The 27,775-nt window shown below is 48.8% G+C and overlaps 1 protein-coding gene and 1 pseudogene across 1 annotated transcript in view; one reads left to right on the top strand and one right to left on the bottom strand.

The window, feature by feature from the left end:
* LOC147120255 (uncharacterized) overlaps positions 1-27,775 on the top strand; it is a 345,184-nt gene that overhangs the window by 37,599 nt on the left and 279,810 nt on the right. The gene's annotated exons all lie outside the window — the stretch shown is intronic.
* On the bottom strand, positions 9,420-10,648 carry LOC147120258 (uncharacterized; annotated as a pseudogene).

Below are 27,775 nucleotides of genomic sequence, written 5' to 3'. Positions count from 1 at the left end.
AATAATGTGTATTTGGTTCCAATGCCATAATTAATCTGAATATTATACAGCACTTTTAATTTTTAAAAATCTAACACTTAAAAAAGTTACATTTTAACAAAAAAGAGACAAACAACTTTGTGAAATATCATTATGCATTACGGGATTTGTTAATAATACCAGCTCAACATAATAAATGTAACCTTTTGTATTAAAGACACATTAGGGAGAATTCTCCTCCATGATCCCTCCTGAAATTGGGCAGGATTGTGGTGGAGCATGGTGGAAAATTCAGGTGGTAAGGTCTACCAGTGCTTCACCACCCCGACTGGGATTTCCCTCCCTCTGCCACCACCGAGACCACGCTGACTGCTCCTTCCCTCCCCAGACATGACATTGGCAGTGGGGACTGGATCCCTGGAGGATTCCACTCCTGCTTGTCCCACTTATCACTCCTTCCCAGGCCCACCATATGGAAGGCTGTAGGTCCCAGGAAGCGGCAGTAAAGGCTCCAGGGTTCTCTGTGGAAGTAGAGGGCCTTGTAGTATCTTCCTAACTCTCCAAGTTGGGCTCAGCACTTACTTGCTGAAGTCTTCAGTCTTGGTCGAGGGCCTCAGTGGGAGCCTTAATTCTATCACTGGAGCACTTCCTTTAAGGCTCCTTGCCAATTCCTCTGGTGCTGTAGCAGTACCCCTTTTGCAATACCACGTGCAAGTGATGTGCTGTTGAATTTTCATGTACAACAACAACAACTTGCATTTATATAGTGCCTTGAACATAGGACAACGTCTTAAAGCACTTCACAGGAACATTATATGACAGAAAATTAACACTGAGCCAAAGGAGATATTAGGAGAGGTGATTAAAAGATGGGCAAAGAGGTAGGTTTTACAGAGTGTCTTAAAGGTGGAGAGGTATAGAGAGGGAATTCCAGAGGTTAAGTCCGAGACAGCTGAAGCCACGGCTGCCAATGGCGAGGTGAAGGAGTGGGGTTGCACAGGAGTCCAGAGTTGGAGAAACGCAGAATCCTTGGAGGTTACAGAGATAGGGAGGGGTGAGGAAATCGAGAGATTTGAACATAAAGATGAAAATTTAAAATTTGAGGCATCTTTGCCCCTGCCTCAGCCCATCTGCTGCTGAAACCCTTATCCAGGCTTTTGTTACCGTCAGACTCGACTATTCCAATGCTCTCCTGGCCCGTCTCCCACCATCCACCCTCTGTAAACTTGAGCTCATCCAAAACTCTGCTCCCTTAACTCGCACCAAATCTAGTTCACCCATCATCCCTGTGCTCACTTAGCTACATTGGCTCCCGGTCCACCTTGAATTTAAAATTCTCATCTTTGTTTTCAAAACTCTCCATGTCCTCGCTACTCCCTATCTCTGTAACCTCCTCCAGCCCTACAACCCTATAAGATCTCTGTGTTCCTCCAATTCTGCCGTCTTGTGCATCCCCTATTTCCATCACCCCACAATTGTCTGCCTCTCTATCTCTCTCTCCTCCTTTAAGATGCTTCTCAACCAGTCTTTTGGTTACCTCTCCTAGTATCTCTTTATGTGGCTCTGTGTCAGATTTTGTTTGATAATGCTCCTGTGAAGTGCCTTGGGACATTTTTCTATGTGAAAAGCGCTGTATAAATGCAAGTTGTTGTCGTTGTTACATGTTAAGGAGTACCGGTTCAGACTGAACTTCTCTGACAGTTGTTGGAAAGCCGTGAGATTACTGTGCAAGAAAAAAAAATTGGATATGATCTAAACCAATATCAAGCCAATTCTGAAAATGTAAAGCAACGTTGATGATTTGGGTATGGTGACATTAGTGAAATACAGAAATTTCTTCCTGTCACTTAGATATGCATTGCTTTTGGATGTAAAAATTTAAATTAAAAATGTTTTAAGTCAGTGAAAAGGAAAATCGGGCAGGGTGTATAATATGCGGCCAATCCACTAGTGCCCATCTTCACCCCCACTGAAGTTGAATTTCACCTCCTGTGTAAGTTAAGCTCTTCAAAAAGCACTATAAAAATATGTTTAAGAACTAGTTTGAAGTTTCTGAGAGTAAAAAGCTATGTTCAAATGTTCTACTGCGTAGGATGCTGTGGCATGTAACTGGTCAGAGCTGTGGGGGTTGTAAATGTAAATAAAAATTGTGTTTTGCTTGATTACTCTGGGAGAAGGAGGGATCGAGGTTAAAGATTGCTAAGAGCTCTTTGGGTGGGTTGTAAGATTTTCAAAAACAAATGTTTTGGAGCATGGTTTGATTAACCTGGGGGGAGGGAGAGGCCAGGAGGAAATTTTAATGTTCATATAGTTTTTATACTTCTGACTGGTTATCTCCCTCAGAAGTTTGAGTGGGTTGGGCAGAGACTATGATGGGGCAAATGTTACCTGTACACACGCCTGTTGTTTGAATGCATGTTAAATGTAAAGCTCCAACTGGCTAGATCCAAACTTGTCAAATCATATCCATACTGCAAACTGAGATGGATTTATCCATTTTATCAGTACTACTATGGTTGTTACAGCTCTGTGCTTTCCTGTCTTTTTCCTCCAAAGCTCCGAAAGTGTTGTCTTAGTTGATATTCTTCCTCACTGTGTTGAAATCGAGACCCATCACACCATCTTCGCTTCTAACTATGGCCTCAAAACAGTGAACTTTCTTAGCTTGCTCAGTATTCCTTGCTTCCTGCATTCAAAGGTCTAGAAATTCAGTATAGCCACTTTTGGGGCGGTAAAGTCGGGCGGGCGCTAAAGTTTGCGCCCGCCGGAAAGTGGAGGCCACTTCGCCGATATTCAGTAGCTTTGGCCAAGGAGTTTGCTCGAGTGCTAAAACTGGCGTTGCACCCCTATCTTTAGGCGCTAAGCCGGCGGTGCACACTGATACCGCCGAGGCCGGGCGCAGCGCAGGTGCGGTCATGTTTTGATTGACAGCAGACACCCTGGCGCCGGCCAGCTCTTAAAGGGGGAAGGGTCGACTTGGTCTGCTGCCACGCCCTGGATACTGCAGCCCTCCAGCTAGGCCTAAACACTGCTGCTGGAGAGAAATAGCGCCAGCAACGATGCAGAGGGCCCGTGAGCGAGTGCAGCGCTTCTCTGCCCATGACTTGAAGGTGCTGCTTAGGGGTTTGGAGAAGAGAAGAGATATCTTGTGCCCGGACAGTGGCAAGAAGGCTCCCAAGAGGCTGTACAGGAGAGCCTGGAGGGAAATCGCCCAGAGGGTCACAGCCAACAGCGATGTCCCCAGGACTGGTGACCAATGCCGGAAAAAGTTTAACGACCTCACTCGGTTGGTCAGGGTGAGTACCCTTTCCATTGTTCTCCTCATCCTTGCATGTGCACCTCACATTATGGGCAAAGGGACCTCAAAGGCCTAATGGCCAGCCCTCCTCCAGCAGCTATGGCACTGGCATGAACATCAATAGCACTTTCTGCACTTTACACACTGGCCAAGCTATTCGACCATGGGAGGCAGTGCACACAACAACAGGGCACCACACTGGCCAAGCTATTCCACCATGGGAGGCAGTGCACACAACAACAGGGCACCATACTGGCCAAGCTATTCGACCATGGGAGGCAGTGCACACAACAACAGGGCACCACACTGGCCAAGCTATTCGACCATGGGAGGCAGTGCACACAACAACAGGGCACCACACTGTACTTAGAGGCCGTCCTTTCTCTTGCAGGCCAAGCTGGCCCAGAATCTGAAGAGCCGGACTGTCACCGGGGGAGGCCGTGCCCAGTTCCAGGAGCTCAGTGACCTGGAGGAGCGCGTGGGTCGACTCATGGGTGCCCGGGTGATTGGCCCCGTTGCAATTGGAGATGCCGACCCTGTGCTGGGCCCCAATGGTAAGGACATGAGCGTTTGGACCTCTCTCGTTCCCCTTGCGCTTCAGATCTACATCCTTTGCCACTGTCCGACCAATGCGCATAATGCCACCACTCATGCCTCCCTCGCTGATGCCCTGTCCTCACTCTAAAGCTACTCTTGTGCCTTCCTGCTTTCAGCTGGTGAGGAGGAGGTCCCTGAGGCTGCGAGTGTCAGTCCCTCGGAAGAGGAGGACGACGAGGAGCAAGAGGAAGGCGGAACATCGGGGGAACCCTCATCCGCGCCAGGGGATGGCAATGGAGGGGACACGTCTTGCCTGGAGGAGAGCCAGGGGGAAGTGTTGCAGGGGGGTGTAGCTCCTGTGCCCAGTGGCGTCCAGCCACGCGGGAAGGGTCGGGCAGCACGGCTGCCTTCTCCCCAGAGGGGGGAAGTGTTGCAGGGGAGTGTAGCTCCTGTGCCCAGTGGCATCCTGCCACGCGGGAAGGGTCGGCCAGCTCGGCGGCCTTCTCCCCAGAGGGGGGAAGTGTTGCAGGGGAGTGCAGTTGCTGGGCCTAGTGGCGTCCAGCCACGCGGGAAGGGTCGGGCAGCTCGGCGGCCTTCTCCCCAGAGGGAGAGTCCGGCCTCCAGTCCGGAGACGGTCCTCGCCCAGGAGGTGCGCCTCCTTGATCAAATGTACGCGGACTCGGATTGTCGGCACACCGAGTTCATGGGCGTTGTGGGACGGTTGCCTGAGGCCATTGAGTCCCTGGCTCATAGTGTGGCCGATTTCGGGGCCTCACAGGCCAGGGGTTTAGAAGAACTCACGGCAGCACAGGCCAGGGGTCACGAACAATTCGGGGCAGCACAGGCCAGGGGTCACGAAGAATTCAGGGCATCACAGGACGCGAGTCGGGCCGATTTCAGGGCAGCACAGGCAGCGAGTGCAGAGTTGATGAGTGGTGCCGTGCAGTCACTGGCTGGTCTGATGCGGGCACAGACCAGGGCAGTACGGGCACTCGCTGCTGCCACACTCGCTGTGTCACACACGCATCGCCAGGGCACCCGCTGCGCTGCAGCAGCACAGCGGTCTGGCCTTCAGCAGATTGCTGCACTTGCTGCAGTGCCAGCCCGGCCGACTGCCAGTGTCTCTGGCGACCAGCGAGCGCCTGGCATCAGCCAGCTTGCCCCCATTGCTGCAGCCGCCACTGCCACTCCCCCAGCAAAGCTGCGACGAGCTGCTGGAGAGACTGATGCTGCCCAGCCACAGCTGCAGCAGTCAGCAGCTGGCCCCTCCAGGGCCGGAGCTCGTCTAGGCCGACCCCCAAGGGCATCTGCCGTCACGCATTGTGCCCCTCAGGAGCCTTCCCCCAGCCTTGCAACACCCACAGGGCCCAGGTTGAGGCGGAGCAGCAGGTCGGCCAGGGGCCGGAAAAGCCTGGACAAGGACTCGCCCTCTCGGCACACAAAGTAGAGTGTGTTGCCAAATGTTTTTTTATATGGGGGTGTTTGTGTTCTCTATGGGGGGGTTTGTCTTGGTAAGGCCGAGGATGAAGGCCATTTGGATGGACAAGTTTTGTTATTCCTCCCCAGGTTGTGGGAGTGAGATATGTTTTTGACTGTTTTTTGGGGGGGTGTCTGTTTTTGGGTTTCATGTGGGAAGGGCCCTGAGTTTGTTAAATAAAGCTTTTTATTTATTCAGCTTGTCCATGTGTGATGTTTCAAGTGGTTGTTGCGTTAACCGGCTGAGGGCTTGCGGAGCGGCTGCATTCAGGTGCGTTCATTGCCACAAGCCATTCCCTGACAGGGGGCCTAGAAGTGTCGTTCAATAAGCCGCCGACGGATGGCCCTTGGACCTTGTGGCTCCCTCCTGGGCTGGTACTCCTCCTCTTCCTCCTCCTCCTCCTCCTCCTCATGGTCCTCCTGCTCGTCCTCCTGAGGTGGTGGTCCAACGTGAGGTGGCAGTGCCTGAGTCCTGCGAATAGCCAGGTTGTGCAGCATGCAGCAAACGACGACGAACTGGGAGACTCTATCCGGCGAATACTGTAGAGATCCGCCGGAACCATCCAGGCAGCGGAACCGTTGCTTGAGGACGCCAATCGTTTGCTCTATGATGTTCCTTGTGGCTTGATGGCTTTCGTTGTATGCCTCCTCAGCAGGGGTCCTGGGCGCGCGGAGCGGGGTCATGAGCCATGTACACAAAGGATAGCCTTTGTCCCCGATAAGCCATCCTCTTGGGGGAGGCTGTGCCTGGAACATGTCAGCCACAGTAGTCTGGCGCAGGATAAATGCATCGTGGCTGCTTCCTGGAAAGCGGGCATTGACAGCTAGGATGCGCTGCCTGTGGTCACACACCAGCTGTACATTGAGGGAATGGTAGCCCTTCCGGTTGCGGTAATCCTCGGCATTGTCGATAGGTGCCCGCATAGCCACATGCGTGCAGTCAATGGCGCCCTGCACCATGGGGAAGTCGGCGATCCTCGCAAATCCGACTGCACGCTGCTCCTGCCTCTCTAGGGTCATGGGGAAGGAGATGAATTGGTGTCTCCTTGCGAAAAGGGCATCGGTGACCTGCCGGATGCAGTGATGCACGGCGAACTGGGAGATGTTCGCTATGTCCCCAGCAGCGGCTTGGAAGGAGCCGCTTGCATAAAAGTTCAGAGCCACCGTGACCTTCACTGTCACCGACAGAGACGCCCTGCACATCAGCTGTGGATGCAGATCTCTGTGAAGCAGCTGGCAGATCTCAGCAACCACCTCCCTTCTGAAGCGCAGCCTCGTAACACAATGCGCGGCAGTCATGGTGAGATAGGACACCTGCTGGCGGTATTCCCTGAGTGGGTAAGGCCTACGTTGCCGACGCCTGATGGCCCCTCTGCGTCTAGGCATGGCTGCCCCTCTCACACAGCGTCTGCGAGCCCTTCGCACATAATGCTGGAACTGAGGGTTGGAACCCCATGCAGCCCCCATAATATACTTGCAAACAGTGAAATCACAATGAGACAAATTTGCAAGCTCTGGCCAGAAGCCAAAAATACCTCTCCTATGTTGGCCCAATTCAGTAAGGTCTCTTCCTTGGTCTCTGTCCAGAAATCCGTAGCACTAAAGTCATTGCAGCAAAATGGCTGGCCTTTATAGTTCAGTCTAAGTGCCCTTTAATTAGCGCTCCCCAAGGCCCGCACGGCCTCTGCTGCGTTCCACTTCACAGTTCTTAACAGCGCCACGCCCACATTGGGCGGGCGCCACTGAAGTTCCGGTTTGGGGCGCACAAACGGCGTTGCACGACGAAATGACGTCATAAGCTGCGCGCGCAGCTGAGCGCGCGCAAACACTTTGCGCCGGCGCTAAATGTCAACTGAAGTTGGGCGTAGGCGCAGATCGGTCTGCGCCTGGGCGCTAAGTGCCTAGCGCTCGAAATCTACCCCTCTTATGGCGCTAACGGCTGGCGAACGCAACTGAATTTCTAGGCCAAAGACTTTTAAAACTTTAGAGTAGCATTACCAAACCATTATTTATTGATTTACTTTGTCATTTTCTCTACACTTTTCACCCTAGTAGTGTCCTGCATTGTGGACCATGGTGCTTTACCTAAGTATCTTGATTGAAAAGATAAGTATTAACCTCCAACATTTGTGTGCTCGCTGATTGAGTTCTTATGCAGCTAGTTTTGCCTGGCTCCACAATTTCCACTGGCCTCCAAACATTTGGTCTACCTATAATGGTGGGATTGGGCTTTCTATAGGGATTTGAAAATAGCATTTCAGAAAGATAATCTGCTTCATTTTGCTGCCTGTTGGAATTATGGGGGAGCAATTGGGCTCTGTAGCGCCAATTTTTTAGGTGCTACGCAACCTCCTAATGCTCGAAAATGGAGTCTAAGATGCGTGCACACATTTCCAATGGGAAGTGCGCTGAACGCCATCTTGGTAAAGGGGTTTGCATGCGCGGGCGTAACTAATGACCCCTGGCAGCATGCAGAGCAGGCAAATTATGATGTCAATCAGTGTGCAACGCTAATTTGAGGTCAGCGCTGCCATTTTGGAACTCCATGCTCCAGCCTATGTCCTGTCTTAACCTCGGACAGCTGAACACATGTTAAACAAAATCAAGGACTGCCCATCAGTGCTATTTATAGGGATCATGAACTAGTTACAGGTTAGTTGCTAGATTATTTCTTCTGGCTGTTGTTGCAATTGTACCCATTTTTAGAGCTTTCCTATACTTGCCTAAATTTTGAATAGTCAACAGGGAGTGGCCTGGCTAGTGCTGAAGTTCTTTATTGTTCATTTAAAAGCTTGTGCTGAAACAAGTTGCTTCCATACATGAGTGGCCTGGTAGGCCTTCCTCTAGGAATTGAGTATGACTGGGAGAAGGCTGAGAGGCTATGTAGAGCAGGACAAGATGCTAGAAGAGGGAGGAGGAAGGGGAGAAGGGTTCTCAGTAGGAGACCACATCTGCAGAGGGTCTTTAGGGAGCAATTCTCTTTCCTCAACTTGAGTGAGGACCAATGTTTGAGATATCTTCACTTCACAAAAGAGGTTGTAACTGAAATCTGCCAACTGCTGCAGCCACAACTGCAACCTCAAAGTAGGGCAAGAACAGCATTGCCAGTGGCTGTCAAGGTGACTGTGGCTCTTAATTTTTATGTGTCTGCTTCTTCCAGGCTGCTGCTAGAGGTAGAAGCAACATCTCTCAGTTTGCTGTACACTGCTGCATAAGGGAGGTTACTGAGGCTCTCTATACACAGAGAGACAGCTTCTTCTGATTCCCTCTTGCCAGAGACAAAGCAGGCGGAGCGAGCACAAGGGTTTGCACGGATTTCAGCTTTCCCCATGGTGTAGGGTGCTATTAATTGTATGCACATTGTCTTGCATGCGCCTCGTGAACTCGCCCACTTTCATGAACCAAAAGGGATTCCACTCCCTCAATGTGCAGCTGGTGTGTGACCACAGGCAGATCATCATGCAGGTGAATGCCCGTTATCCTGGCAGTGGTCATGATTCCTTCATTCTGTGCAGTCCACCATGGCAACTCAAAGGCTGGCTATTGGGCGACAAGGGTTACCCACTCATGACATGGCTCATGACTCTGGTTCGGAACCCACACACACGTGCACAGCAGGCCTACAGTGAGAGCCATGCTGCCATCAGGCACATAATAGAGCACACCACAGGTGTCCTCAAGCAATACTGGACCACTTTGGAGGAGCCCTGCAGTACTCAGCTGAGCGGGTATTGAGATTTGTGGTAAAATGATGCACAACCTGGCCATTATGAGGAAACAGCCCTTGCCACCACCTATCAGGCGAGAAGCTGAGGATCAGGAGCATGAGGAAGAGGAGGAGGAAGAAGTGAAGGAGGAGGAACTGCAACGGGAAGTGGTGGGACAGGAAGAGGACGGAAGGGTACAACGTCAACAGCCCCTTTCTGCTCGGTCTCTACATGATCAAATAATTTATGAGCAATACCAGTAACTTGAACCATACCTTCCCAGTCACCAACAGTTCCAGAGTCCTTACCTTTCCTTTATCACTGACCATCACATCGTCCTCTTTCCGATAACACAAAAATAAAACCCAACAGAAAATCCAATTTTATAAATTCAATCATGGTATAATGTATACAAAAATAAATTAATCACCCTTGTGCATTCCGTTAGTGCCTGTCTTCCTTGTGCCTTTGCCTCCCCTAGTGCTCCTATGAGGTGCTTCCCCAATGGCTGCAGCATGGGTGGTGGAAGGATACTGACCTCCAATTGAGAAGACTGCAGATGGAGGGCGACCTCGAGCAGCTCTGAGCCAAGAAGGCCTGGTTTCAGACTGTATCATCTTGGCCTCAGCTACAGCAGTCTGGATTGGTTGGCGGACAGGCAACAGCAAGGGCAATGGCGTAATGGCAAGGGTGGGATCAGGAATGCTGAAAACCTGAGAGGATTTGTGCTCCATGGAGCCACTACCACTCTCCCAGGGTGGCGCCTCAGCAATCCTACTGAACTGTTGGAAAACAAATTGATGGACTGCTGTGATGTCCTGGAAGCCCCTTTGAGCAGTGGTATCCAACGCCATGATGGCAGCAATCTGAGTTTGCAAGGCAGCAATCTGAGCTTCCACTGCAGCACTCAGATCTTTGGTGGAAGCTGTTTGTGCTGCAATGGAAGCTGTGACAGCGGCCATCAGATATTGCATCAAGGTGGGTTCCATAGGTGTGCTGATGGAAGTGACCACCCATTCAATGTTGGAAAGGATGGGCTCCAAGGACTGCAAAAAGCCCTATGCTTAGTTGGCGCTGGACTCCTTCATGCTACTTGACATTGAGTGCAGGCTTTCTCGCAGGCTTTCCAGTGCATCAAGAATTTGGTTATGTACATCTATCAGAAATTTTCCCGCTAAGCTACGTGACCGCTTTTAAATGGAAGAAACAACAGGAAAATTTGAATGGGCCACGCAGCCAGCTAAAGGGACCAAGCAAGAAAAGAAAAATTACAGGGAACATTGCCCATCAGCCTCCTTCTGTAGTCTGGCCCTTCAAAGTCTTCATCTGACTCCTCTGCTGCAGAACTAGTGAGAGACCTTACCCTCCGGCAAGCTGGAACCTGCACCATCCTTTCCCCCTGCCCTGGCTCCTGTGCACTTGTGCATGGTGTGTTACCATGTGCAGTTCCCGGCTCTATCCTGTCCTCTAAAATGCGAGCAGTGTCAGTCTCTCAGCTGGTGGCTGCATGTGTAAGATTGAGTGACGATGTCTCTTCATCTTCACTGTCTTCTTGAGGGGTTGGCAATGGGGGAGAAGTGTAAGCACTTTGAGAGGAGCCCTCACTTCCATGTCCCCTCTCACCATCATCCCTCTCATGGGCCACCCGCATGTTCCTGCTAGCAAGGAGCTGGAAAGCACCTTGCGGTACATCAGTGGGGCCATGAGGACCTACATCTATGCTGAGATCCCTCCTAGCGAGGAGGTCTATGAGCCTCTGCCATCTATTCTCCATAGAACGCATGTGCTCTTGTGAGTGGAACATCAGCTTGAAGGGGTAAATACAAGCCCCTGCCCCTTTAGGGCTACCCCAGATCAGGTATATTCCTCAGATGTTCACTTTCAACTAAAGTTTGAGGTAGCCGAATCCTAAAGATGCTTAATTGGGTCTAACGGTCTGGACCATCTCTCCCTAAAGGAAAGGAACAACCTGAAAATGTTACCATCCTCCAGATAGCACTTTTAATAAGTTTAGCTAGACTGTAATGTTCCAGATATTATGAGGGTCCAGAAAACTCCCCCAGAATTCTGCAGCTCCTCACCAAAGAGTGTACAGAAATTGAGTTTGCGAGTTTGATACAGAAGTCTTATGTGAGACAAATCTAAAAATATATAGATTTATTAAAGAACCGACATGTAATTTACAGTTGATGAGTCAATTGCAACATTAACAGTTCCAAAAAGAGAAAGCTTACAATCCTATTATCAGAGAACCTTACTCTCAAATCTTAACTTCGCTACAGTTTTACAGTTCTTAGTTTTATTCAGGATAGCCATCAAAATCAAATACCTTTGGTCCCCAAGGTACAAAGAGTTGGAGACTTACAGAGCCACCACTGAAGCCGAGAATCGCTTTGCCCCTTTAAAGCGAGTCTACTATCCCATTTGAGAGTTCAATATTTATACCCTTATCCAGTGGTATTTCCTTTAAGGTTTTCTGCTGATGTAAGCTAATTATCTCTAGTCATTTTTCCGCTGACCCCTGTAATTCTTACAGTCACCTCAGCTGGTAGCATTACAGAATTATGTCTCTTCTCTAGGTGTTCTAAGTTTACCATAAAAAAGTGTAACGGCAGGTGTGTTATATTTGATGTCATTTTTACGAAGGCAGATGTTTGTGCTTCTTTACAAAGTGTAAATTAGAACACCTTGTATAGGGTGAACTATTGTCTTGTTCCCAAAGGTCAGCCTACTGAAGCCTTTAACCTTCTGTTTCAATAAGATTATTGATTCAGTGTCAACAACTTATCTTATCTCAATAGCCAGAATGCTATCACAGCTTTCTCCATTGTTAGGTTTCTAGATTTCCAGACCCAGTTTGTCATGTTTTAATAAGGCCAGAATTCTTTCATAGAATGGTGGATTTTTCTGAATAAGTTCTATGGTTTATTCCTTCACAAGCTGCTCCATGCAGGTGGCCATCCTTTCCATGGAAGAGCCTACAGTCCCCATCACCTGCGACATGGTGGTGCTCATGTTGGGGATGGACTCCTCCATTCTCTGAATATTTGTAGACATTGCGCTCGCAAGTCCTGTCAGAGCCTCCTGCACTTCTTCCTGCACCTCCAGGATCGCCCTCTTTCTCGACGGCCCCCGAGGCTCAGCGTCGGCATACAGCTGAGCAGAGCTGGGAGCGCTCTGCACCCTCCGGCGATGAGTCTCCACTGTCTGATGCTGTCCCTGTCTCCACCATCTGCTCTTGCTCACTTGTGAGTTGTGAGACACCAGGTGACAACACTACTCTATCTCATGTGGGACCCGCCGAGGTGTGCGTATCTGCGCTGGTGCTGGGTGTGTTTATGTCTGGTGACAGTGCGTCCTCAGAGGCTGGAGGCTGCTCTGAGGAGTTGTCTTCCTCTTCCCACATTACAACAGTGACTCTAATTCAAAAGTACTTCATTGGCTGTAAAGCGCTTTCAGACATCCAGTGGTCGTGAAAGGCACTATATAAATGCAATTAATTAATTAATTCATTCATTCTCTTTCTTTCTTTCTTTCTTCCTTTCCTTCTTTCTTTCTTTCTTTCTTTCTATGGGGGGGGGGGCACTTGATAGACCTGTGGGAGAGTAAAGAGCTGATTTAGAAATGTCATGAATAATGGGTACAGATACCATTTTGCACAGAATGACCATTCGGTGGCTGATGACATCAGTCCTCATATGAGTGACTGATTTACACCATGTAGCTGTTTGATATGTAATTCTGTCACCAGGTTGCTAAGATGTCCCCTCTCTCCATCTCCCACTTCGAGCTGCTCGACGAATTCCGATACTTCTACGCAGCCTCCCCTGCTGTTTTGAGGGTGGTAAATGATGGCGTTCCACCTCCACTTCTCTCCCTCTTCCTCTTATTGTGGGCTCTCTTTTCCTGCAAGGAGGTAAAGAAGAGAATGTTGAGTGAAACTGATGGAACGAATGGATGTGTTAGATCTTCAGAGGGTGACTATGATGGGGTGGGGTGGCAATGCCAAATTGCCTCCTTGTGTGTTGTTAGTTGGTATGATTGCAGTAGGATGAGGGTGAGTGTGAGGGGTGGCTAGTAAGATGGGGATATGATAATGTCGATCAAGAGAGAGGGATGGGTGGATGTGCAAGGTATGTTGGTGTGAGTAAGGATGTGTAGGAGTAGGGTTGGGAAGGCAGAGTGATGGGGATGTGATGAGAGGCAGAGCAGGATGAAGTTGAGTGTGGCTTTGTACTCACCTTTCCTGATCTAATGAGATCATTGAAATGTTTCCGGCACCCAGGTCCTCCTGACCACAGCCCTGCTGTTGACCTCCTCTGCAATTTGGAGCAAGGCTCTTTTTATCTCCTGGGGAGGTCTCTTCCGCCCATTGGAAAGGAAGGGAACCTCCCAGTGTGCTCTGACTCCCTCCACAAGCATATGGAGGGAGTCATCAGAGAACCTGGGTGCAGCCCTCTGTCTCTGTGCAGTTATGTTTCCAAGTGTTTGGAACAATCAAAAGCTCCAGTGAAGTGACAGGAAACTTCTAAATGAACCTTCACATGCAATGTGGTCATGGCTCCTTTAAATCTACCAGCTGAAAACTTATTTAATAGGGCCGGGTAACGCACTGGGCGGGCTTAATAGGCCCCATTGACGCAAAGTCATTTTCTGCAGCAGGATGGAAGCAGCAACAGGGTCGCGATCCACCACGCTGACCACCCACACCAGATCCGCCCAGGTACAGAAAATTCCAGCCATAGTGTTTGCATGTAATTGATAATTAATGGAGTTCCACAAGGATCTGTTCTGCTGCTTACATTTTCATAAACTATATATAGAGTAGGGTTAGGAAATGAAGTATTAGGAAATGTGTTGGTTACAGCATATTACACATGCTGGGGAAATTGATAGAATTCAGAGGTGCTTGGTGAATGGATGGCTGGAGAATGACAAGTAGATCTTAATCCATATAAATGAAGATCATGTACAGTGGTACAAGAAATGTGAATATGGATAGATATTATTTTGAAATGAACCAATATGTTGTAAGAATCCATCAAAAGAAGGATACCACTGATAGTTCAGGAAGGGATCATCCCAACCAAGTAATAATTTCAACACAAAACTAGAAATAAGAATTGAATTATAAATCTAACCAAATAATACAAAACCTGTATCACACTGGTCTTGGAAGGCATCCAAATAAGTGATAGACACTGCTTAAGACTCACCTGGATGTGAACTAGAGCCTGAAACACAGTCAAGCAACATTGCTGGATGGTGATCTTTCACATTCTTGAACAGGTGAATGCTAGGCCCAGAAGTAGAGGTCCTCTGACCTGCTTGCCAAAATAAATGGGTCCTATTTTGTGTTAGGCTAGTAGAATTATGGAATGCAGCTAATCCGAATCCCACCCAGTGCCTGCCCTTAAAGGAGAGACACCACTAAAATTAGGAAAATAGGAACAGGAGTAGGCCATTGAGTCCCTCAAGCCTGTTATGTCATTCAATGAGATCATGGCTAATCTGTGACCTAACTCCTTGGCTGCGAAATCCGGCTCCTTTGTGCCTGTCATTAGCACCTCCGGGTGGGATAGTGCCTCCCGAGAAATTCGGCGGGGCACTACTGAGGCGTTAGCTGATAGCGTCGGGCTCCCGCCGGTAGCACCACAGGTCATTGCACCGTCGGCGATGATGACATCGCCATGTGCCACGACCCCTTAGCGCCCCACCACAACCACTTACCGCCCCACGGCAGAAATTCGGCTGCGCCCTGCTAGGCTGCCGTGTGTGGTAACAGGGAGGATTGATGAAGGGAATGCGATGGAGGTTCTCTACATGGATCTTAGGAAGGCGTTTAAACAAAGTACCACAAAAAAGGATGGTTAACAAAATTGAGGCTCATGGAATAGGTGGGTCAGTGGCAGTTTGGATAAGGAATTGGCTTAAGGACAAAACAGCGAGTTGTGGTAAATGGCTGTTTTTCAGACTGGAGGATGGTAGACAGTGGCGTTCCCCAAGGGTCAGTGCTGGGGCCACTGCTTTTTTTGATATATATATATAAATGACCTGGATATTGGAATACAGAGTAGAATTTCAAAATTTGCTGATGACACCAAACTTGGGGGTGTGGCAAACAGTGATGATGATACAAATCGACTGCAACAGGAAATAGAAAGGCTAGCAGAATGGGCAGACATGTGGCAGATGGAATTTAAAATAGAGAAGTGTGAGGTGATGCATTTTGGCAGACGGAACAGGGAGAGGCAATATACACTTAATGGCACAGTTTTTAAAGAGTGTGCAAGGACAGAGGAACCTGGGAGTTAATGTGCATAGGGCCCTGAAGGTGGCAGGACATATTGAGAGAGTGGTTAGCAAAGCATATTGGTCTTAGACCTGGAACTCGCTGTCGACAGAAGTGGTGGAAGTGGAGACACTCAATGTTTTCAAGTGAAGACTGAATAGGCACTTGAGGGAAATAAATTTGCAGGGCTACGGGGATAGAGCGGGGGAATGGGACTGACTGGATTGCCCTCCTTCTGTGCTGTTATGACTCTATGGGGCGATTTTGTTAATGGGGACGCGTTGGAGGCGGGACTGCTGCTTTTCTGTTTTTTTCTCCCGCCTCCATCGATTTGTGGCCAACCCACGCTATTTTCCCTTGATTGACCTTGTTAAGCCCGCCCAGCATTTCATCAGTGAAGCTGTCAAACAGTGACATTCTCTGTAGTTTGATGAGGTCTCGCATTCAAAACCTCATCAACCTTCTTTCTTTTACAGAAATGAGATGGTTGTTGCATCTGAGAATGCAACGGCCATCTCTCATCTGTAACACAGAGGTCCGAGAGTCTCCCATACAAAGCGACTGAAGCCTACAGGAAGAAACAAAGGTAAGTACACTTGTAAAAACACTTTGCACTTACCTCAGATACTCACCTCTACACTCTTGCACCCATCACTTATCTTCACACCACACTTTTGCAGCCTCACCCCGCAGACCCAGTACTCGCCTCGCTGAGATGGTGTGTTTTGGAACTTTCGGGAAGCCCGCACTTGTGAGGGCAAAAAGGGGATAATCCTATTTAATACCTTCCCGCCTCCACGGAGATGGGACCTGGCGCGGGATGGCTACCTACCTCCTAGGAAGAATGCATGGAGGCGGGTTGGGGGCGTGTTGGGCACCTGCCCCCAAATTCTGCCATTTTCCCGACAGTCCCACCTCCATAGCTGCCTCCCTGGGGCTGGCAAAATCGCCCCCTATGACTCTATGACAATCAGATAGAAACTCTAGGCCTGTGTACATTTGTATAAATGTATGCATTAATGTACACATCTAACCTTTCTTTCTATTTAATTAATCTTTTATTTCCAAAAATGGATAATCCACACTTTATAAATTTGTTGTCTGTTTAACTGTTGAGGTTGAATTAAGTTGATTTGTTAGAGTAGTCTGACACAATCTTATCTAACCAGCAAGTGATTATTGGATCACTTAATGTAAATCAAACATGTTCCACTCTTCAAGCACTATTACACCTCATTTAATAAGCACAACACACAACAATGGTCTAGATCCAATCCATAATAAGTTTAATGTAATTGTTTATCTCATAAGAATTAGGAACAGGAGTAGGCTATACAGCGCCTCAAGTCTGCTCCACCACTCAATAAGATCATGGCTGATCATCAACCTCAACTCCACTTTCCCTAGAGTCCAAAATTCTATCCATCTCAGCCTTGAATATACTCAACGATTCAGCATCCACAGCCCTTTGGGGTAGAGAATTCCAAAGATTCACAACCCTCTGAGTGAAGAAATTCCTCCTCATCTCAGTCTTAAATGGCCGACCCCTTATCCTGAGACTATGGGCTCGATTTTAACTCGGGTGCAGGGAATTGTCGGGTTCCCCGAATTTGGTGTTTCCCACACGAATCTAAATGGGTCTGTGAGATTGATGCAATTTTCACTCAATTGGCCAATTGATTTCCAATGTGTGGGAAGCATTGGCAATTGAGTATTTCCAGTCAGAAAGTCACAGAATATGACATCTTCATTGCTGCTGCTTTTAGGACTCACAGCAAGCCTTGCTTCCTCTGCAGGCTTCCAAACTTCACCATTGAGATGGCACAGGAGCCTGCAGGAGCAACGGCCAGCGGGAGGGCAAGAGCTGCCCCCAAATTTGATGAGGCTTCACTCCAGGCATTGCTGGATGGTGCTGGGGCCCACAGGGAGGTCCTGTTCCCTTCTTCAGGGAGGAAGAGGCCTCCCAGTCAGACCAAGGCTGTGTGGCTACAGGTGGCAGGGGAAGTCAACTCCTTGGGGCTCACACGGCGCACCTGGATGCAGTGCAGAAAAAGATTCCATGACCTTCATCGCACTGGTAAAGTAAGTATTGTATGAAGTTTCCATCACCCTCAATCTGATCCCCATTGCCTTTCCTCACCAGCACTCAGCTTTAGCAATCTCTTCCTCCACATCCCACTTGACACTGACATCCATGCACCCTTACCCATTCCCTCTCTCTCTATGCTCACATTCACATAACTATCCCACCATGCAGCCCTCACACTCCCTCTCACTCTGATGCTTTGAACACAACTGACAACACACAAGGATGGCCCTTGGTCTTGCAACCTCACTCCATCTTTGTCTCCTTCTAAGTATCTATGCTATGCAACCTCTGCACTCACTCCTTCATTCTCACTCAACCTCCACTTGTCTCCCTCATTGCAGGAAAAGAGAGCCCACAACAGGAGAGAGCGAGCCAGGACAGGAGGAGGGCCACCCTCATTAGTCCACCTCACCCCCTGGGAGGAAGGCGTCCTGGAGATTGTCGGGGCTGACATAGATGCGGGAGTTGGGGAAGGAGAGACAGGTGCATTCCCGCAAGCTGGTGACAGAATAGTTTTCCATCTCTCTCATTGGCATTGCATGAGTCGCTGATAATGATTCTGAAGCTACATCATATGGACTTATGATCATCTGCAAAATGCAATGTGCATGTAACCTTGGCATCACATCTCTAACCTTTTCCTTGACTCCCCCACGGGACCATCGAGAGCCCCCGTCCCCACTGTGCAGGAGGAAGAGCCCGAGCAGCCAGACTCCTCAGAGTAATCTGCAACCTTTGAGGGTGCAGCGTCAGCAGAAATAAGCGCACCCAGCACCAGCGCAGACACTCACACCTCAGTGGGACCTTCGGGACATAGAGTAGAGTTGTCACCTGGTGTATCACAGCTCACAAGTGAGCATCAGCAGATTGTGGAGACAGGGATAGCAGTGGAGAGTCCTCGTCGGAGAGGGCAGGAATCTGCCAGCCCGGCTCAACTGCATGTCGACCCTCTGCCTCTGAGTCCATCCGTAAGATCAGAGGTGATGGAAATCCAGGCACAGATGCAGGAGTTTCTGGCAGGTTTTGTCTCTAGGGTCACTGCGAGTGTGGAGCGAATCGAGGAGTCCAAAGCAAACATGAGCAGAGAATTTGTGGAGTCATTGGTGCATGAATGCATCAACACGGAAAGGATGGCTACCTACGTGGAAATGATTGCTGCCTCCGTGGTAAGGCTGGCTACGGTAGAGGAGAGGAGGGCTACGGCCATGGAGGAGGTTAGTCGCCAGGTTTTGGAAAACATGGTGAGTGTTCAGAATAGAATGACATCTCTTGAGGAGCGATGGGCATCTATTGAACAGAGAAACCAGACCTTCATGGAAGTCCTTCTGAGTAGGACTGCCATTGCAGATACGGGTCCCCATGGCCCCCCTGATGTGCAGCAAGGTGCTCTCAAGCCACTTGCAGACACTGAGGGGGACATGACCCATGAGAGGGAGGTTGGTGGCAGACCTCAAGGAAGTGGGGGCGCCTCTCCAAGCACTCACACTTCCATGCCACTGCAGAGCCCTCGGTCAGAGTCCCACCGGAGTCCACATCCAAGTGAGATAGGCATCTCAACCCCTGCACCGCCGCAGGAGCAGCAGACTGTTGACGAGCCCTCACAGGCTCACAACCCCAGAGGACAGCCGCCAAAGGTGTCGAGACAGGGGCAGCAGCAAAGTGAGCAAGGGGCCTCCACATCTGCTGAAGCCACAGGGGAGGCACCATGTAGGAGCACGCGTAAGAGCAAAATTCTGCACAAATAGACACAAGAGTAGTCACTTGGGTGCAATTGTGTTTACTGTAAAAATGCCATCACTTTGTTATTGTACATAAAATTTCTGATGGCAAATGTTGCGGTTGTGGCACCTGTCATTTTGCTATTGGGACTTCCACATTGAGGCCTTAGGAATACTTGCAACTGCCAGTATGGTGGTAAGAGTGATAGGAATCCTCTGGTTCTTGACCATTGTCAAAGCTCTGGTAAGAAGCTGCGAGGCAAAAGTGATTGATTGACTAGGCTAAGCAAATCTGGCCAGGATAAGTGCGTTCCTTGCATCCCGGGCAGCAATGTTCTCGCGTAATGCTGCCGCTGGTTGATGGGCCTCTGCAGGATGTTCATTTTCGCTCTCCTCCTCCTCCTCCTCATCTGAGGAGGATATGTGAGGAGCCACTTGGTCCTCAGGAATCTGCAAGCCACAATGCTGTGCCATGTTGTGAAGTGCAAAGCAATCCACGACGATTCTGGAGACCCTGGCTGCTAAGTACTGCAGGGCGCCACCTGATCTATCCAGGCATCAGAAGCGCATCTTCAGCAAACCGATGGTTTGCTCAATTATGGTTCTGGTGGACATGTGGCTGGAGTTGTAGCTCTCCTCAGCTTCATTTGATGGGCTCCTCAACGGTGTCATTAGCCACGTCCTCAGGGGATAGCCCTTGTCTCCAAGTAGCCATCCGTTAAGTCGGTCTGGCGGACTGAATAGCGGAGGCGCACTAGACTGGCGCAGTATGCAGGAGTCATGGCAACTGCCAGGGTACTTGGCAGAAACATGCAAAATTTCCTTCTTGTGTTCACACACCAGCTGAACGTTAAGGGAATGGAAGCCCTTGCGGTTGACAAAAATACCTGGATTGCGATGGGGTGCCTTAAGGGCCACGTGTGCAGTCAACGTCACCCTGCAGCCTTGGAAAGCCTGCCAGATTAGCTAATCCCACTGCTCGCCCTGTGACACTTGCTCGATCCTTGGTGAAATGGATGTGATTGTGCGCGAGGGCAAAGAGGGCAATGTTTACCTGCGTTATGCAAGTGTGTGCGGCCGCCTGGGAGATGCCGTTGATGTCTGCTGCTGATCCCTGGTATGAGCCTGAGGCAAAAAAGTTGAGTGCGGTGGTGACTTTGACGGCCACTGGTAATGCTTGTCCACCTGGTCCTCTGGGCAACAGATCTTGTAGCATTGCGCAGATGTCACTCACTACCTCTCGCGAAAGTCGGAGTCGCCTTTGGCAATGCTGCTCAGATATGTTGAGATAGCTGACCCTGTGTTTGTAGACCCTGTTTGGGGTGTATCTCCTGCACCGACGGGCTTCCAGGCGCTGGCCCCTTCTGGCCTGTGCAGCTTCAGGTGGGTGAGCAGCAGCTTGGCGCTCCTGCTGCTGCTGCTGTTGTTGGTGCTGCTGTTGTTCCTGGTTCTGCTGGTGCCGCGGCTGGTGCTCGAGCTCCTCTAATGCCCAGATGGGAAGGAAATAAATGGCTCCCATGCTTCTGGTATATGCCTCGGTTGAGGAAGCGCTGAGTGAAGGTGGCAAGAGGGGTTTCCCAGGAGGTCACACTGGAGATGGGTGTCAGGCTCCAACCTTCCACAGGTGTGGTTAAGCCTTCTAAAAGTTGCCCCAGACCTGAGACCACTAAGTCCTGCCACCTGCAAATCATGGCTGATCAAATCTGTTCTTTAATGGTTGACCTGCAGTTGATAGTCAGCAATCCAATAGTGCTCCCGCCAGGTTTCACCATCGTGTTTCCCACTGTTGGATCCGTGGTTCAATGGATAAATAATCACATGGATGCTGTACATTAACAAATAACAGGTCTTTACTGGAGGAGGGTCATCTCTAGACTGGGGATACAGAGGCATGCGCAAAGCTTATATACCAGTGTGGTCACTGCCGGTACTACAGTATACAGGAGCTGTAAAAGTAGTTCTGACTTAAAAGGCACATACACTACAATTCCTCCCCTTTTAGATTAATAATACCCCCTAATATTCAAATAACAATTAACATTTTTACATGTACATTCAATAACAAAAATCCAGTTATAGATTCAGTCTTTGGGGCGGCTTCCTGACCCTTTCGGGATAGCGCCTTTCCAGAGGTTCTTGTTCTTGGTGCAGAGGCGATTCTGACCCCTTTTTATCGGGTAGTTCATCGGGTTCTACTGCTACTGGGTCTGAAGTAGATGCTACCGGTATGTCGGGTTCATCCCCAGGTACTCGAGACATGGGGTTGACGCGTTCCTGTGACGCTAAAATCTGATCGACGTGGCATCTCACAATGTTCTCCCCGACATCCACTGTGTACATTAATGGCCCCTGCCTGGTACATATCGTTCCGGGTTGCCACTTCTCTGTTCGATAGTCACGGGCCAAGACTGGTTGCCCGACATTGAAGCTCCTTGTCGGCTTCTCATTGATGTGCTGGAATTGTTTGCCCTCAACATTTCTTCGCACATTTGGTCTGAGCAAGTCCAGACGAGATCTCAACCTTCGGTTAAAGAACATCATGGCCGGGGTCTGGTTGGTAGCTGCATGTGTCGCGTTTCGGTAGGCTAATAAGAAATTGTCCATCTTATGCTGTAGTGGAATTTCGTCGCACATGGCCTTTATCGCCTTCTTAAAGGTTTGTACGAATCTCTCAGCCAATCCATTTGTGGCTGGATGATACGGGGCGGATGTGTAATGCCTTACCCCATTCCTTTTCATGAATTTTTGGAACTCGTCGGACACAAACTGTGGTCCATTATCAGAGCAAATCTGCTCTGGCAACCCGTTTCTGGCAAATATGGTCCGTAGGACTGCAATCGTTTTCTCTGCAGTGGTTGAAGACATCTTTATCACCTCAGGCCACTTTGAATGAGCATCCACTGCTATTAAGAACATTGAGTCCATGAATGGACCAGCGAAATCAATATGCACCCGTTGCCATGGAGAGGAGGGCCACTCCCATGGGTGTAGAGGGGCATGTGGTGGTGCATTTTGGACCTTCTGGCATCCTAAGCAGCTCTTAGTTAGGTCTCGATTTGTTGATCGATTCCCGGCCACCACACATAAGCCCTAGCAAGGCTTTTCACTTTCACTCCCCCCAGATGACCTTCATGTAGCTCATTTAGCACTCTCTCCCTTAACTTGGGTGGAATCACCACTCTGGATCCACACATCACTGTCCCCTGGCATACTGACAGCTGTTCTCTTCTGGATGAGAATGCTGGCAACAGTGAGTCGCCATGTGTTGGCCATCCCCTCACCGTCAATTCATATACCCGTGAGAGCGTCGGATCATTGCGGGTCTCCTTCTCTATATCCGCATTTGTTACTGGCAATCGTTCAATTATCGACGAATAAAATATCTCGATAGGGTCCACTGCTGGTGCTTCCTCCACAGTAGGCAGTGGCAGGCGCGATAGCCCATCAGCGTTCCCATGCTGTTTCGTGCCTTTGTATTCTATCTCATATTGATTCGCCCCTAGAAACAGGGACCATCTTTGTAACTGCTGTGCAGTCATTACTGGCATGCCCTTCTTAGGATTATAGATGGACACAAGTGGTTGGTGGTCAGTCAGCAAGGTGAACTTCTGCCCATGCAGATAGTGGTTGAATTTTTTTACTCCCCATACTAGGCTGAGGGCCTCCCTGTCAATCTGGGCATAGTTGCGCTCGGCTGAGGTTAGTGACCGAGACGCAAAGGCTACTGGCCTCTCCAACCCGTCTGGGAATTTGTGTGACAGCACCTCTCCAATGCCGTAGGGTGATGCATCACATGCCAAACGAATTGGTAGTGCTGGGTTGAAATGGGCCAACACCTCTCTTGATGTGATCAATTCTTTACACTTCTGGAAAGCTCATCTACGTTCGTCATCCCACTTCCATGGTACCCCTGTTTGCAGTAGGGTGTTCAACGGGTGTAATACCGTAGACAAATTTGGTAAGAACTTGTGGTAATAGTTTACCAGCCCGAGGAACGACCTCAGTTGTGACATATTTTCCGGTGCTGGAGCCTTGACTACTGCCTCAATCTTGTCAGGGGACTTATGTAACCCCTTTTCATCGATGACGTGGCCGCAATACGAGATCTGTTTCTGGAAAAACTCGCACTTGTGGCGATTAGCTCGTAGCCCATACTCCTTTAATCTGGCGAGCACCTTCTCCAAGTTGGCGAGGTGATCACCGTCATTTTTGCCCGTGACCAGGATGTCGTCCAAATAACACTGGGTCCCTGGAATCCCTTGCAGGACCTGATCCATCGCCCTTTGCCAAATAGCCGGAGCTGAGGCTACTCCAAACACCAGCCGGTTGTATTGGTAGAGACCTTTATGAGTGTTGATCGTAAGGTAATGTTTCGAAGCTTCTTCTACCTCCATTTGCAAGTACGCCTGGGCTAGATCAATTTTGGTGAAGCGTTTACCTCCAGATAGCGAGGTGAACATATCCTCAATTCGTGGAAGCGGATATTGCACCGTGTGAAGGACTGGGTTCACTGTCACCTTAAAATCCCCACAGATGCGGACCTTCTTTGGTTCCCCAGGCATATTACTCAACGACCTCTTCATTACAGAAACGATGGGTGTAGCCCACTCGCTCCAGTCCACTTTGGACAGTACTCCTGAACGTTCCAACCCTTCCAGCTCTGCTTCAACAGCTGGTCTGATCGCATAAGGCACTGGTCTGGCCTTCAGAAACTTTGGGCTTGCATTTTCCTCTATTTTAATCGTTGCTGTTATTCCTTTTAGTGTTCCTAGTCCCTCCTGGAACTCTTCTTTTGCGTCAGTTAGCATTTTTGACAGTCGTCCAGTTGTGACGTCGTCATCCTTTTTGGACTCAACCTTCAGTGCCTGTATGGAATGCCAATCTAATTGTATCTTCCGGATCTATTCACGCCCTAGCAGTGGTGGCCCTCCATTTGGCAATACATATATATCCATTTTAGGTATTTCCTGGCCTTTTATATGTCACTTTCACCCTTATTTTTCCTTTGGGGTAGACTTTTTGCCCCGTATACGTCTTCAAGACAATCTCTGTAGCTTTCAAGGGTATGTGTGAAAATAGCCGCTTGTAGTCTCATTGATTTATGACTGTTAGAGCCGACCCTGTGTCCAATTCCATTTCCACTTGGACTCCGTCTATCTTGAGTGTAACCCAGATAGTCTGGTGATCCTCCATTTCGGCTACTTTATGTAGTTTCAGACAACCCAACTCCTTGCTTCCGGAGTCTGTGTCACTTTTCTGTTCATCTGAACCACTATCCATCACCTGGTGTACCTTTTTGTACTTCTCCTGTGGAGATTTCTTACTGTTGGTTTTCTTCCCAGACCTGCAGACTCTTGCTATGTGTCCCGCTTTCCCACACTGTCTGCACACTTGGTCCTTGAACCAACAATCCCTCTGGTCATGTGTTGTTCTGCCGCAGCGATAGCACTTCCCTGTTCCATAGGTCATTTCATTGGTTCCATATTCTTGCGGTCTCCATTGTATCTCTGCAGCGCCCTTTGCGGCTGCTTCGTGTGATACTGCCATATTGAAAGCTTTGTCCAGCGTACGGTCCTTTTCTGATAGAAGCCGTTTCTGGGTTCCTTCACTTTGTAGCCCACACACAAACTTGTCCCTTAACGTGTCTGCTAGTCCCGCTCCAAACTGGCAGTATTTCGATAGCTTGCGCAGTTCCGTTAGGTACTCCGCATTGCTTTCGTCTTTGTGTTGGTTCCTTTTATGGAACTTAAATCGTTCTGCTATCAGCAGCGGTGTGGGGTTTAAGTGGTCCTGTAGGATTTCTACTATGCTTTCAAAATTCTTGTTTACCGGCTTCTCTGGGGTTATTAGATTTCGCAGTGACCCATAAGTTTTTGCACCCATGGAATTTAACAGAACCAGTGCTTTATTAGCATCTGGCACTTCATTCGCCCTGCAGTACACCTCAATACGTTTCACATATGCCGCCCAATCTTCAACTTCATTGTCGAACATAGAGATACTGCCGCTCTTCGGCATCCTTGGTTGTGCGTTAACTATCATGAATGGCGCCTCCCGCACTTCCCCTTCTTCTCCGCTGGCACAAAATGGCGTCTCCCGCGCTTTTTCTTCTCCTCAATGGCGTCTCCCGCGCTCTCCCTGCTTCTCCGCAGCTCAATGGCGTCTCCCGCGCTCTCCCTGCTTGTCCGCGGCTCAATGGCATCTCCCCTTCCTTCGCCCTGTGGACCCTGTTCAGCCCGTGATCCCTGGCTGTGCTCTGCGCGTTCTTCTTTTGATATTTTTCGACGCTGCTCAATCTAGAACCTGGCTGTTTCTTACCCTCTCTCTCTCCGGTTTGTATTAATTTTCCTCGACGGCGCTCGGTGTTCAACCCCCGGCTGCGCCCTGCGCTCTTCACCCTCTGTCTTACCCCGTCGACGCTGCTCGGCTCTCTCTCCGCCATCGGTCGGCTCCAGCCGCCGCTGCTCGGGAAGGGTCTGCGCTGGACCTGTCGTCGGTCTCTTACTGCTCGTTGTGGCTGGGGAACCAAGCCCGGCTCTCCACAGCCTCCCCTGCGAAGTTGGATCTCTGCCTGACTGCTGGGCGGTTGCTCGTGGTTGATGCCCGTGTTCCTGGCCTCGACTATTTTATTTTATTTTTTTCTTTCTTTTATATTGCAGGTAGATTCGAATCGACACTCGTCGCCACTGTTGGATCCGTGGTTCAACGGATAAATAATCACACGGATGCTGTACATTAACAAATAACAGGTCTTTACTGGAGGAGGGTAATCTCTAGACTGGGGGTACAGAGGCATGCGCAAAGCTTATATACCGGTGTGGTCACTGCCGGTACTTACAGTATACAGGAGCTGTAAAAGTAGTTCTGACTTAAAGGCACATACACTACACCCACTATGCGTTTTTCACGTGGGAAAAGGGTTAAATTCACAAGGGCCTTTCAAAATAGGATTATAGAGGCCATTTAGTGCTTGTTAAGGGCCTTAACGACCAGTCCCGCCTGTTGCAGGCAGGACGGAGTTGGGACCATCAGACACGATTGAGTTAAAATTGCTCGTAGTCGGGAACCAGGCAGGGGGGTCCCGCACGCCAGTTTTTGCAATTTTAACTCCCTACACGCCTCCAATCCCGCCTCCACGGCTCAATGAAAATCCTGCCCCATGCCTCCAGTTCTAGAATCCCCAACCAGCGGAAATAGTTTCTCACTATCTACCCTATCTGTTCCCCTTAATATCTTGAAAACTTCGATCAAATCACCCCATCTTAAACTCTCATTTGTGTAATCTCTCCTTGTAATTTAACCCTTGAAGTCTGGGTATCATTCTGGTAAACCTACGCTGCACTCCCTCCAAGGCAAATATATCCTTCCTAAGGTGTGGTGCCCAGAACTGCTTACAGTATTCAAGGTATGGGCTATCCAGGGCTTTGTATAGCTGTAGCAGGGAGAGATGGCCTACTCCAATTGATTTTAAACAAAAGTAATTAAAATAACATAAAATCAAAAATTCAAAAATCAGAGGAAATTATGCAAAATATTCCTGCATTGTAGCCGCAGGGTCTTCCAGTAGACATCACCTGTTAGTATGCAAGAGTCATGGCTAATTATAGAGAAATGGCAGAAGTATTAAATATGTACTTCGCCTCAGTTTTCACTGAAGAAGATAACAAAATAAACAGTCCACTAGAGGATGAGCTTAAAAAGAATATTAATACAGTTGGGATAGAAAGGGAGGAAATAATTGACAATCTAGCAAAGCTAAAAGAGGATAAATCCCCTGATTCGGATCGTATGTACCCATGCATACTCAAGGCACTAGGGAGGATATAGCCGAGGCACTAGTTCATATATACAAAAGTTCCATAGAAGACGGGGTAGTTCTAGAGGACTGGCAGACAGCTAACGTTGTTCCTATATATAAAAAGGGAGATAGAACAAAACCTGGGAACTATAGACCTGTCAGTTTAACACGAGTGATAGGAAAGATGGAGGAATCTATACTAAAAGAAGTGATAGAAGGGCATCTAGAGACAGAAAATATAACAAAAATAGTCAGCATGGACTCTGAAAGGTTAAGTCAAGCTTAACTAACCTGATAGAATTCTTTGAAGAGGCAATAGAAAGAGTAGACAAGGGTAATGTAGTAGATGTCATATACTTGGATTTCAAAAGGCCTTTGATAAGGTATCACATGGTAGGCTCATTATAAAGGTTAGGCATATGGAGTCAAGGGACAAATAGCTGAATGGATAGCAAATGGCTAAAAATAGAAAACAGAGAGTAGGGGAGGAAGGTAGAAAGTGGTGCTCCACAAGGATCAGTGCTGGGACCACTGTTATTCATAATTTACATTAATGATTTATAAATAAGTAACTCAGTATCAAAATTTGCAGATGATACCAAATTGGGATGTATAGCTAACACGGAGGAAGAATGGAACATAATAAAAGAAGACATTAGAAAACTTACAGACTGGGCAGTTAAGTGGTAAATGAACTTTAACATAAATAAATGTGAGGTGATGCACTTTGGAGGGAAAAACAGAAACATCACCTACACCTTAGAAAATAAGAAACTGAATGGGGTAGAAGAGGAAAGGGATCTAGGGATACAGGTGAGCAAATCATTAAAAGCAGCATTGCATGTCAGCAAAGCAATTAAAAATGCTAACAAAGCACTGGC

This window comes from Somniosus microcephalus, chromosome 4, assembly GCF_052327205.1.
Source record: "Somniosus microcephalus isolate GS21.2 chromosome 4, FLI_Smic_1.0, whole genome shotgun sequence".
NCBI classification, from domain to species: Eukaryota; Metazoa; Chordata; class Chondrichthyes; order Squaliformes; family Somniosidae; genus Somniosus; species Somniosus microcephalus.
The sequence above is the reverse complement of the archived record's forward strand: the minus strand, read 5'-3'. Positions and strand labels throughout refer to the sequence as shown.